This window comes from Mobula hypostoma, chromosome 30 (assembly GCF_963921235.1).
Source record: "Mobula hypostoma chromosome 30, sMobHyp1.1, whole genome shotgun sequence".
NCBI classification, from domain to species: domain Eukaryota; kingdom Metazoa; phylum Chordata; class Chondrichthyes; order Myliobatiformes; family Myliobatidae; genus Mobula; species Mobula hypostoma.
In genome coordinates, this window is record NC_086126.1 from 17,594,009 (window position 1) to 17,606,474 (window position 12,466).

General features: G+C 48.0%; 1 protein-coding gene across 1 annotated transcript in view; it reads left to right on the forward strand.

Moving 5' to 3' along the window:
• The first annotated feature begins 671 nt into the window (after positions 1-671).
• LOC134339714 (zinc finger protein 850-like) overlaps positions 672-12,466 on the forward strand; it is a 43,504-nt gene continuing 31,709 nt past the window's right edge. Inside the window, exon 1 of the mRNA XM_063036440.1 lies at positions 672-725. The gene's annotated coding sequence lies outside the window, so the exon portion shown is untranslated. The remainder of the gene's footprint in view (positions 726-12,466) is intronic.

Here is a 12,466-nt window from a genome sequence, read left to right on the forward strand (position 1 = left end):
CTTCCCCTCACCCTCCAACTTTCAAATCCCTTACTCACTCTTCCTTCAGTTAGTCCTGACGAAGGGTCTCGGCCTGAAACGTCGATTGCACCTCTTCCTACAGATGCTGCTTGGCCTGCTGCGTTCACCAGCAACTTTGATGTGTGTTGCTTGAATTTCCAGCATCTGCAGAATTCCTCTTGTTTGCGACTGAAAAAAGAGGTTTATGTTTGCAAAATGCTGGAGGGAGTCAGTGGCCCCGGCAGCATCTATGCAGAGGAATAAATAGTTGATATTATGAGCCAAGACACTTCATCATGCCTAGACAGTGTATTCCTCTGCTTAGATGCTGCCTGACCTGCTGATTTCGTGCACCACCGTCTACGTTACTCTACAGGTGATTTCCAGCATCTGGTGAATCTCATGTGATTTATATCTGCATTTGTAAGTGAGTTGGACTTTGACAGTTGTCTTTCAAAATGCTTGCTGACATTGAGTATATTGTTTGTGGGAGCTTGTTGCTGAGTTTTCTGTATAAAAACGCTGACTACTTTTAAGAAATATGGCGAAGAACTGGTGCTTGCTGACACTCATAATGCTCATAATGGCGCCCTGGTTACCCAGAAACCTCCGCGCTCGAGAATCGAGCCCCCAGCGACCAAATGCGCAGGCGTAAAGGTCACAGATAGTTCCCGGAAACTGCGCATGCACTCGGTGGACGACATGCTGGGGAGAGTCTGCAGCAGGTAGGAGTGGGTCTGCGGACGGGAGTTTCGTCTCCACCGCGACGGACAGACTTTTGTTGCGAGCTCCGGTCACACCGTGACCCGCACCCGGGGACATTCCCGGTTCTTTCCCCCACGATCCGTCCCCGGGCTCCGGGGAGCTTTCTGCTGATCGGGGAAGGACCTGGCGCCGATTCTGTGGCGCATGCGCATCGCGGTGTCCGCGATGGCGAGACGTCTCGTTCAGAGCCGGGTTAAATATCACGGGCGTGTACCGTGAAATGCGTGTGTTTCCGGCAGCAGTACAATGCAATGCATAATATTAACAACCATCTGATTTACAGGTGTAGATTTTCGCGATAAACATAGAACATAGAATAGTACAACACAGGCCCTTCGGCCCACATTGTTGTGCCGACCCTCAAACCCTGCCTCCCACATTATCCCGCACCTCAAGTTCCTCCATATACCTGTCTAGTAGTCTCTTAAACTTCACTAGTGTATCTGCCTCCACCACTGACTCAGGCAGTGCATTCCACGCACCAACCACTCTCTGAGTAAAAAACATTCCTTGAACTTCCCACCCCCTACCTTAAAGCCATGTCCTCTTGTATTGAGCAGCGGTGCCCTGGGGAAGAGGCGCTGGCTATCCACTCTATCTATTCCTCTTAATATCTTGTACACCTCTATCATGTCTTCTCTCATCCTCCTTATAACCATATAACAATTACAGGCCCTCCTAGTCCGTGCCAAACTCTTACTCTCACCTAGTCCCACTGACCTGCACTCAGCCCATAACCCTCCATTCCTTTCCTGTCCATATATCTGTCCAATTTAACTTTAAACGACAACATCGAACCTGCCTTAACCACTTCTGCTGGAAGCTCGTTCCACACAGCTACCACTCTCTGAGTAAAGAAGTTCCCCCTCATGTTACCCCTGAACCTGAACACACAAGTGTGCTAAAAATCCATACGTAACAACGTCATCACGTCAGAGCAGCCCCAGCTCAAGGTGAATTGCATTACTTGCCCTGCGCAGGATTCACGAAAACCAGCATTGTGAGCCTGCCTGGAGCTCAGGCTCGGAACTGGTGAGGCTCCAAGTCTCGGCGGGCCGGTCTAAGGTGATCTACTGAGATCCATTCGGGTTTACCCCTCTTATTTGTGATCAAAGTCTACTCGCCGTTCCAAAGCGCGGGACCCAAGGGGATAACCAGCGTGCGTGTCATGGCGGATGAAAGCAGACGGGGCGGACCGGAACCCAGGAGTTCTGTACGTCGGGATGGGAGCTGGCGACAGGTGCAAAGGAATTGAATTTACCGAGGAGGGTGGAACTCTGTCGCGAGGCCGACCAGGTGGTCGGGAATGAGATCAGCCGCTGGTAACGGCTGCCCGTACACTGGCATGTCTGCGGGTTCTCTGTTGGAGCAGCTCTGAGCCGCAGCTGGACCCACGGGGGACTATTGTGCCAACACTCGTCGGCCAGAAAAGCGGTCAGAGAAGCGGTGAAACTGTGTGGGCCGTTGGATGTAATCAAACGCCGAGGTGCCGAGCCATCGCTGCCCGGAGCCCTGAACTAAATAGGAACCATGGCCAGCAGAAATATCGGACGGGGTGCCTGACCGTGTAGATGAGCATCCCAGCCACATCTGCGGCCACTGTCCGTTCCAGAGGGACGACCTCTGGCCACCTGCTGGTGCGGTCCATGATCAGGGGACCTCAACCGGAGCCAATGGCACCTGAACACGGGGATGGTGCCGGAGGATTGGCGTATTGCTCATGTTGTTCCATTGTTTAAAAAGGGTTCTAAGAGTAATCCTAGCAATTATCGGCCTGTGAGTTTGACGTCAGTGGTGGGTAAATTGATGGAAAGTATTCTTAGAGATGGTATATATAATTATCTGGATAGACAGGGTCTGATTAGGAACAGTCAACATGGATTTGTGCGTGGAAGGTCATGTTTGACAAACCTTATTGAATTTTTTGAAGAGGTTACTAGGAAAATTGACGAGGGTAAAGCAGTGGATGTTGTCTATATGGACTTCAGTAAGGCCTTTGACAAGGTTCCACACGGAAGGTTAGTTAGGAAGGTTCAATCCTTAGGTATTAATATTGAAGTAGTAAAATGGATTTAGCAGTGGCTGGATGGGAGACGCCAGAGAGTAGTGGTGGATAACTATGTGTCAGGTTGGAGGCCAGTGACTAGTGGTGTGCCTCAGGGATCTGTACTGGGTCAACTGTTATTTGTCATATATATTAATGATCTGGATGATGGGGTGGTAAATTGGATGAGTAAGTATGCAGATGATACTAAGGTAGGTGGAGTTGTGGATAATGAAGTAGGTTTTCAAAGTTTGCAGAGAGATTTAGGACAGTTGGAAGAGTGGGCTGAAATATGGCAGATGGAGTTTAATACTGATAAATGTGAGGTGCTACATTTTGGTAGGACTAATCAAAATAGGACTACATGGTAAATGGTAGGGCATTGAAGAATGCTGTAGAACAGAGGGATCTAGGAATAATGGTGCATAGTTCCCTGAAGGTGGAATCTCATGTGGATAGGGTGGTGAAGAAAGCTTTTGGTATGCTGGCCTTTATTAATCAGAGCATTGAGTATAGGAGTTGGGATGTAATGTTGAAATTGTACAAGGCATTGGTGAGGCCAAATTTGGAGTATTATGTACAGTTCTGGTCACCGAATTATCGGAAAGATGTCAAGAAAATAGAGAGTGTACAGAGAAGATTTACTAAAATGTTACCTGGGTTTCATCTCCTGAGTTACAGAGTAAGGTTGAACAAGTTGGGTCTTTATTCTTTGGAGCGTAGAAGGTTGAGGGGGCACTTGATAGAGGTGTTTAAAATTATGAGGGGGATTGATAGAGTTGACGTGGATAGGCTTTTTCCATTGAGAATGGGGGAGATTCAAACAAGAGGACATGAGTTGAGAGTTAAAGGGCAAAAGTTTAGGGGTAACATGAGGGGGAACTTCTTTACTCAGAGAGTGGTAGCTGTGTGGAGTGAGCTTTCAGCAGAAGTGGCTGAGGCAGGTTCGATGTTGTTGTTTAAAGTTAAATTGGACAGATATATGGACAGGAAAGGAGTGGAGGGTTATGGGCTGAGTGCAGGTTGGTGGGACTAGGTGAGAGTAAGAGTTCGGCACGGACTAGAAGGGCCGAGATGGCCTGTTTCCGTGCTGTAATGGTTATATGGTTAACACGACGTTTAATCTTTGCCTCGGCGCTCCACACTGGCGGCAGTCCCGTCACACACATCCTTTCTGAGGCCGTGCCAGACGAATCAAACTGCAGGTGGGGTACATAGAACATAGAATAGTACAGCACAGTACAGGCTCTTCAGCCCACAATGTTGTGCCGACCCTCAAACCCTGCCTCCCATATAAGCTCCCACCTTAAATTGCTCCATATACCTGTCTAGTAGTCTCTTTAACTTCACTAGTGTATCTGCCTCTAATATCCCCCCTGAACTTCCCACCCCTTACCTTAAAGCCATGTCCTCTTGTGTTGAGCAGTGTTGCCCTGGGAAAGAGGCGCTGGCTATCCACTCTATCTATTCCTCTTATTATCTTGTACACCTTATCATGTCTCCTCTCATCCTCCTTCTCTCCAAAGAGTAAAGCCCTAGCTCCCTTAATCTCTGATCATAATGCATACTTTCTAAACCAGGCAGCATCCTGGTAAATCTCCTCTGTACCCTTTCCAATGCTTCCACATCCTTCCTATAGTGAGGTGACCAGAACTGGACACAGTACTCCAAGTGTGGCCTAACCAGAGTTTTATAGAGCTGCATCATTACATTGCGACTCTTAAACTCTATCCCTCGACTTATGAAAGCTAACACCTCATAAGTTTTCTTAACTACCCTATCCACCTGTGAGGCAACTTTCAGGGATCTGTGGACATGTACCCCGAGATCCCTCTGCTCCTCCACACTACCAAGTATCCTGCCATTTACTTTGTGCTCTGCCTTGGAGTTTGTCCTTCCAAAGTGTACCACCTCACACTTCTCCGGGTTGAACTCCATCTGCCACTTCTCAGCCCACTTCTGCATCCTATCAATGACTCTCTGCAATCTTTGACAATCCTCTACACTATCTACAACACCACCAACCTTTGTGTCGTCTGCAAACTTGCCAACCCACCCTTCTACCCCAACATCCAGGTCGTTAATAAAAATCACGAAAAGTAGAGGTCCCAGAACAGATCCTTGTGGGACACCACTAGTCACAATCCTCCAATCTGAATGTACTCCCTCCACCACGACTCTCTGCTTTCTGCAGGCAAGCCAATTCTGAATCCACCTGGCCAAATTTCCCTGGATCCCATGCCTTCTGACTTTCTGAATAAGCCTACCGTGTGGAACCTTGTCAAATGCCTTACTAAAATCCATATAGATCACATCCACTGCACTACCCTCATCTATATGCCTTGTCACCTCCTCAAAGAACTCTATCAGGCTTGTTTGACACGATCTGCCCTTCACAAAGCCATGCTGACTGTCCCTGATCAGACCATGATTCTCTAAATGCCTATAGATCCTATCTCTAAGAATCTTTTCCAACAGCTTTCCCACCACAGACGTAAGGCTCACTGGTCTATAATTACCCGGACTATCCCTACTACCTTTTTTTGAACAAGGGAACAACATTCGCCTCCCTCCAATCCTCCGGTACCATTCCCGTAGACAACAAGGACATAAAGATCCTAGCCAGAGGCTCAGCAATCTCTTCTCTTGCCTCGTGGAGCAGCCTGGGGAATATTCCATCAGGCCCTGGGGACTTATCTGTCCTAATGTATTTTAACAACTCCAATACCTCCTCTCCCTTAATATCAACATGCTCCAGAACATCAACTTCACTCATATTGTCCTCACCATCATCAAGTTCCCTTGTGAACCCTTCCGGGAGACTGCGTACGGAGTCGAAAACAATCACGAGTCTTTCCATGCTGGCAAATGCAGCCTTCGCGGTTGTCTACGTGCTGTGGCGTAGGCTGGAGGGCTCTGTGTGGGAATGTGGTGCTCGGTCCTGTGGTCTGTGACTGCAGTGGAGAACGTGGGCTTGGTGCGGTCTGGGAACTCGCCCGGCCGTCGAGTAAATTTGCACGCGGTGGTGCACGCCCCTGACAGAGTCATTGTGGTGACTTAGTTGGGGAGCAGGGTAACGACCCAGAGTTCCTGACATGTAGAAGCCAGCAGTTGCTGAGAACCACTGGCAGTCCTTGGGCACACAGGAGATCTGCAGTGAGCAGAGGCCAGGACAAAGCCCCGCGTGTAACATCACCCACTGAAGCAGAGCGCCACCCGTTGAGTCCTGTCAGTTTGGATCCTGCGCCGTTGGGGGGGCCCGGCGAGGTTTCATTGCTCTTTACCCAGGCGATGCTGACAGCAGACTCACTTGAGCACTGAAAGGGCATCCATAGTGTACAGTAGCCCGCCCTGGCAGCCGCAATCCACGGTGTTCACAGACCTCTGATGTCCCGATGCGCTGGCAGTGTGTCACGTCCTCGCGTTTGTACCAACATGAGCCTGGTACAAACACAGGCCTGCCCGGCGTTGTCTGTTTCACAGCTACGTACGTCCTTGTGTTGTGGGGGTGGGGGGGGGGCCTGGCTGACCGGGCTTATTGGGGTAGAGAAAGGAGGAGGGATGATGCCCCACTGCCCATTGGCCATTTTAGCAGGTTCCCGATAGTCCATCAGGGGTGCCTTAGTGAGGTTTATGTGGACTTGATCAGGCATTTGCAGTTGCTTGCTCTGTTGTTGGGGGGTGGGAATCAAATTAAAGAGGCTAGGCATGAGGAGGTTAGTTCACAACAGGGGGATGGGAACCAGTGCAGAGAGACAGCGGGGTGTAAAGTGAGAGTAGAAGCAAAAAGTACTAAGGAGAAAAGTAAAAGTGGCAGGCCGACAAATCCAGGGCAAGCATTAAAAAGGGACACTTTTCAACATAATTGTATAAGGGCTAAGAGTGTTGTAAAAGAGCGCCTGAAGGCTTTGTGTGTCAATGCAAGGAGCATTCGTAATAAGGTGGATGAATTGAAAGTGCAGATTGTTATTAATTATTATGATATAGTTGGGATCACAGAGACATGGCTCCAGGGTGACCAAGGATGGGAGCTCAACGTTCAGGGATATTCAATATTCAGGAGGGATAGACATGAAGGAAGGGGAGGTGGGGTGATATTGCTGGTTAAAGAAGAGATTAACGCAATAGAAAGGAAGGACATAAGCCGGGAAGATGTGGAATCGATATGGGTAGAGCTGCGTAACACTAAGGGGCAGAAGACGCTGGTGGGAGTTGTGTACAGGCCACCTAACAGTAGTAGTGAGGTCGGAGATGGTATTAAACAGGAAATTGGAAATGTGTGCAATAAAGGAACAGCAGTTATAATGGGTGACTTCAATCTACATGTAGATTGGGTGAACCAAATTGGTAAAGGTGCTGAGGAAGAGGATTTCTTGGAATGTATGCGGGATGGATTTTTGAACCAACATGTCGAGGAACCAACCAGAGAGCAGGCTATTCTGGACTGGGTTTTGAGCAATGAGGAAGGGTTAGTTAGCAATCTTGTCGTGAGAGGCCCCTTGGGTAAGGGTGACCATTACATGGTGGAATTCTTCATTAAGATGGAGAGTGACATAGTTAATTCAGAAACAAAGGTTCTGAACTTAAAGAGGGGTAACTTTGAAGGTATGAGGCGTGAATTAGCTAAGATAGACTGGCAAATGACATTCAAAGGATTGACGGTGGATATGCAATGGCAAGCATTTAAAGGTTGCATGGATGAACTACAACAATTATTCATCCCAGTTTGGCAAAAGAATAAATCAAGGAAGGTAGTGCACCCGTGGCTGACAAGAGAAATTAGGGATAGTATCAATTCCAAAGAAGTAGCATACAAATTAGCCAGAGAAAGTGGCTCACCTGAGGACTGGGAGAAATTCAGAGTTCAGCAGAGGAGGACAAAGGGCTTAATTAGGAAGGGGAAAAAAGATTATGAGAGAAAACTGGCAGGGAACATAAAAACTGACTGTAAAAGCTTTTATAGGTATGTAAAAAGGAAAAGACTGGTAAAGACAAATGTAGGTCCCCTACAGACAGAAACAGGTGAATTGATTATGGGGAGCAAGGACATGGCAGACCAATTGAATAATTACTTTGGTTCTGTCTTCACTAAGGAGGACATAAATAATCTTCCAGATATAGTAGGGGACAGAGGGTCCAGTGAGATGGAGGGACTGAGCGAAATACATGTTAGTAGGGAAGTGGTGTTAGGTAAATTGAAGGGATTGAAGGCAGATAAATCCCCAGGGCCAGATGGTCTGCATCCCAGAGTGCTTAAGGAAGTAGCCCAAGAAATAGTGGATGCATTAGTGATAATTTTTCAAAACGCATTAGATTCTGGACTAGTTCCTGAGGATTGGAGGGTGGCTAATGTCACCCCACTGTTTAAAAAAGGAGGGAGAGAGAAACCGGGGAATTATAGACCGGTTAGCCTAACATCGGTGGTGGGGAAACTGCTGGAGTCAGTTATCAAAGATGTGATAACAGCACATTTGGAAAGCGGTGAAATGATCGGACAAAGTCAGCATGGATTTGTGAAAGGAAAATCATGTCTGATGAATCTCATAGAATTTTTTGAGGATGGAACTAGTAGAGTGGATAGGGGAGAACCAGTGGATGTGGTATATTTGGATTTTCAAAAGGCTTTTGACAAGGTCCCACACAGGAGATTAGTGTGCAAACTTAAAGCACACGGTATTGGGGGTAAGGTATTGATGTGGATGGAGAATTGGTTAGCAGACAGGAAGCAAAGAGTGGGAATAAACGGGACCTTTTCAGAATGGCAGGCGGTGACTAGTGGGGTACCGCAAGGCTGTGCTGGGACCTTTTTGTTTACAATATATATTAATGACTCGGATGAGGGAATTAAATGCAGCATCTCCAAGTTTGCAGATGACATGAAGCTGGGTGGCAGTGTTAGCTGTGAGGAGGATGCTAAGAGGATGCAGAGTGACTTGGATAGGTTGGGTGAGTGGGCAAATTCATGGCAGATCCAATTTAATTTGGATAAATGTGAAGTTATCCACTTTGGTGGCAAAAATAGGAAAACAGATTATTATCTGAATGGTGGCCGATTAGGAAAAGGGGAGGTGCAACGAGACCTGGGTGTCATTATACACCAGTCATTGAAAGTGGGCATGCAGATACAGCAGGCGGTGAAAAAGGCGAATGGTATTCTGGCATTTATAGCGAGAGGATTCGAGTACAGGAGCAGGGAGGTACTACTGCAGTTGTGCAAGGCATTGGTGAGACCACACCTGGAGTATTGTGTGCAGTTTTGGTCCCCTAATCTGAGGAAAGACATCCTTGCCATAGAGGGAGTACAAAGAAGGTTCACCAGATTGATTCCTGGGATGGCAGGATTTTCATATGAAGAAAGACTGGATGAACTGGGCTTGTACTCGTTGGAATTTAGAAGATTGAGGGGGGATCTGATTGAAACGTATAAAATCCTAAAGGGATTGGACAGGCTAGATGCAGGAAGATTGTTCCCGATGTTGGGGAAGTCCAGAACAGGGGGTCACAGTTTGAGGATAAAGGGGAAGCCTTTTAGGACCGAGATTAGGAAAAACTTCTTCACACAGAGAGTGGTGAATCTGTGGAATTCTCTGCCACAGGAAACAGTTGAGGCCAGTTCATTGGCTATATTTAAGTGGGAGTTAGATATGGCCCTTGTGGCTACGGGGATCAGGGGGTATGGAGGGAAGGCTGGGGCGGGGTTCTGAGTTGGATGATCAGCCATGATCATAATAAATGGCGGTGTAGGCTTGAAGGGCCGAATGGCCTACTCCTGCACCTATTTTCTATGTTTCTATGTTTGCATGATAGCATTTGGTGTTTATTTTTTAATTGGGGTTTTTCTGGTTACTTGCTCTGTGGCTGCCTGTAAGCAGACGGATCTCAACGTCGCATAATTTATACATTCTTTGATAATAAGTGCACTTTGAATCCTTTGATTCAAGGGTTCAATGTCCATTCAGAAATCTGACGGCAGAGGGGAAGAAGCTGTTCCTGAATCACTGAGTATGTGTCGTCGGGCTTCTGTACCTCCTCCCTGATGGTAGCAATGAGAAGAGGGCATGTCCTGGGTGATGGGGGTCCTTAATGATGGATGCTGCCTTTTTGAGGCATCGCTCCTTGAAGATGTCGTGGATGCTGGGGAGGCTGGTGCCCATGATGAGAGTTTACAACTCTCTGCAGCTCATTTCAATCCTGTGTAGTAGCCCCCGCCCACCCTCCCCATACCAGAATGGTCCCTGTGGTACATCTGTAGAGATCTGCAAGTGCCTTTGGTGACATACCAAATCTCCTCAAACCCCGAATGAAATATAGCCGCTGTTGTGCCTTCTTTGCAGCTGCATTGATTTGCTGGGTCCGGGATAGATCCTCAGAGATGCTGACACCCAGGAACTTGAAACTGCTCACTCTTTCCAATCTGATCCCTCTGTGAGGATTGGAGTGTGTTCCCTCACCTTTTCCTTCCTACAATCTGTTCTGTGGTCTAACTGAGTTTTGTACAAGATTGTTCCTGTGAAACTTAACCACTTGGCTATGCCTTGCTCCTCTGTGCCCTCTTGTCACCACAGATGGGTCGTCAGCAAGTTTATAGGTGGCATTTGCGGCACAGTCATGGGCGGACAGAGAGAGTAGAGCAGTGGGCTAAGCACACACCCCTGAGGTGCGCCAGCGTTGATCGCCAGCGAGGCGGACATGTCGTCAGTCCGCCAATCTGCACAGATTGTGGCCTCCCGGTTTGGAAGTCGAGGATACAGTTGCAGAGAGAGGTGTGGAGGCCCAGATTCTGGAGCTTTTCAATCAGAGCTGTAGAAATGACGGTGTTCAACACTGAGCTGTAGTCAACAAACAGCCTCCTGACGCAAGTATGGGTATTGTCCGCGTGAAGGGGCAACGTTTTCGCATCTGCTGTAGTCTTATGGTGGCGATAGTCGTTCAGAGAGCTGAACCTGTTCTTTTTGGGCACTGGTGTGATCATTCTCCTTTTGAACAGCGGTCCCCAACCACCGGGCCGCAAAGCATGTGCTACCGGGCTGCGAGGAAACGATATGTTTTGGCGATAGGAGTCAGCTGCACCTTTCCTCATTCCCTGTCACGCCCACTGTTGTGCTTGAACGCACGCGAGGTCATTACCCGCGCGTCATCCGTGTCAGGGCGGGAAGGAGATCAACTCCTCGAGCTTGCAAATGACGGCGGGCTGAAAAGTCTGTTTGACATAACATCTCTGCCGGCATTCTGGATCAAAGTCAAGGCTGAATATCCTGAGATAGCCACGAAAGCACTGAAAATGGTACTTTCATTTCCAACATCATATCGCTGCGAAGCGGAGTTTTCTGCAACGAATGCAACGAAAACTAAGTTGCGGAATAGAGTGGACATAAGGAACCCCCTTCGAGTATCACTGTCTCCCATTACCCTTCGATAGGACCATCTTGTTGCAGGAAAACAAGCCCAGGGCTCCCACTGATTCAGCGATATTGGTGTGTGGCAATGATTTTATATGTTCATACCAGGAAAATATCTTCTGTGTGTTTAATATTAAATTTGTTAGATAAACCCTTTTAGAAACGAAGTTGAGTGTATTAGCCACTTATAGTTGACTTATCACCTATATTCCGGTCGTGATTAACATCCCCCCCCCCCCGCCCCCCAGTCAGCAAGAATATTGTCAATATTAAACCGGTCCGCAGTGCAAACAGAGTTGGGGACCCTTGCTTTTGAAGCAGGTTGGGACCTCTGACGAAGCAATGAGAGATTGGAAATGTCTTTGAATCTCTCCGCTAGTTGGTTGGCACAGGTTTCCTGAGCCCTGTCACCTACTCCAGTGGGCCTAGTTGCCTTGTGAGGGTTCACCCTCATGGACGACAGTCTGCTGCCGGCCTCTCTGGGTGCCCTGGGTCCGTGGATGACTGCTTCCCGAGCAGTCCGTAGGGTGCGTTTGGAAGTGCGGGCGGAGGGAATGTCAGTGGATGGGTCTGTCAGACTCTGCCGATCTCCAGCTTTCTCAATCCGAGGATGAGGCACTCACAACAGAAACGTATTTCTGAGTCAATCTCGGATGGACAGTCCAACTTCCAGTCAGTGAAATAGTCAGTTATTGCTGCATGGCAGGGAAAGAACAAAATCCTTCCGTCAGTTTTAGTTCTTGAGAAAACCAGCTTTGTTTGGGCTCTTTCTCTGGGCCTTTCTACTTGTGAGACATGTTTTGTACCATTCTCTCTGGGTTGATAATGATATCAAACATCTTTCTCCGGGGTAACGAGTGACCTGTAGCTTCCACATCAGAAAAGTGCCACGCTCCGATGGGAAAGGCAACTGGCCTCCCCTTCGTATTCACTACCATTGATGCTTCTCGCTTCTGGGGCACCTAGGGACGATCGTGTAGCGGCAGAGCTCTCAATAGATGCGATTAAATATTCTTATTTCAGCCTGATGCAGCTAAAAAGCACAACTGCTTCCAAGGTCGGTACAGTCAACAAAGATGTCTCGATGCGCTTAAACGAACTATCGCTGCTTACAACTGACGGAAACAACAATGATTGTGGACGGAAGCGTCCACGTAGGATTCCACGTGGCTGTAGGTCAGGGATACACGTGCGTTTAAGGAAACGGGGTTTTAAACTCCCAATACTGACGATCTTGCTGGCAAACAGGCAGTCTCTG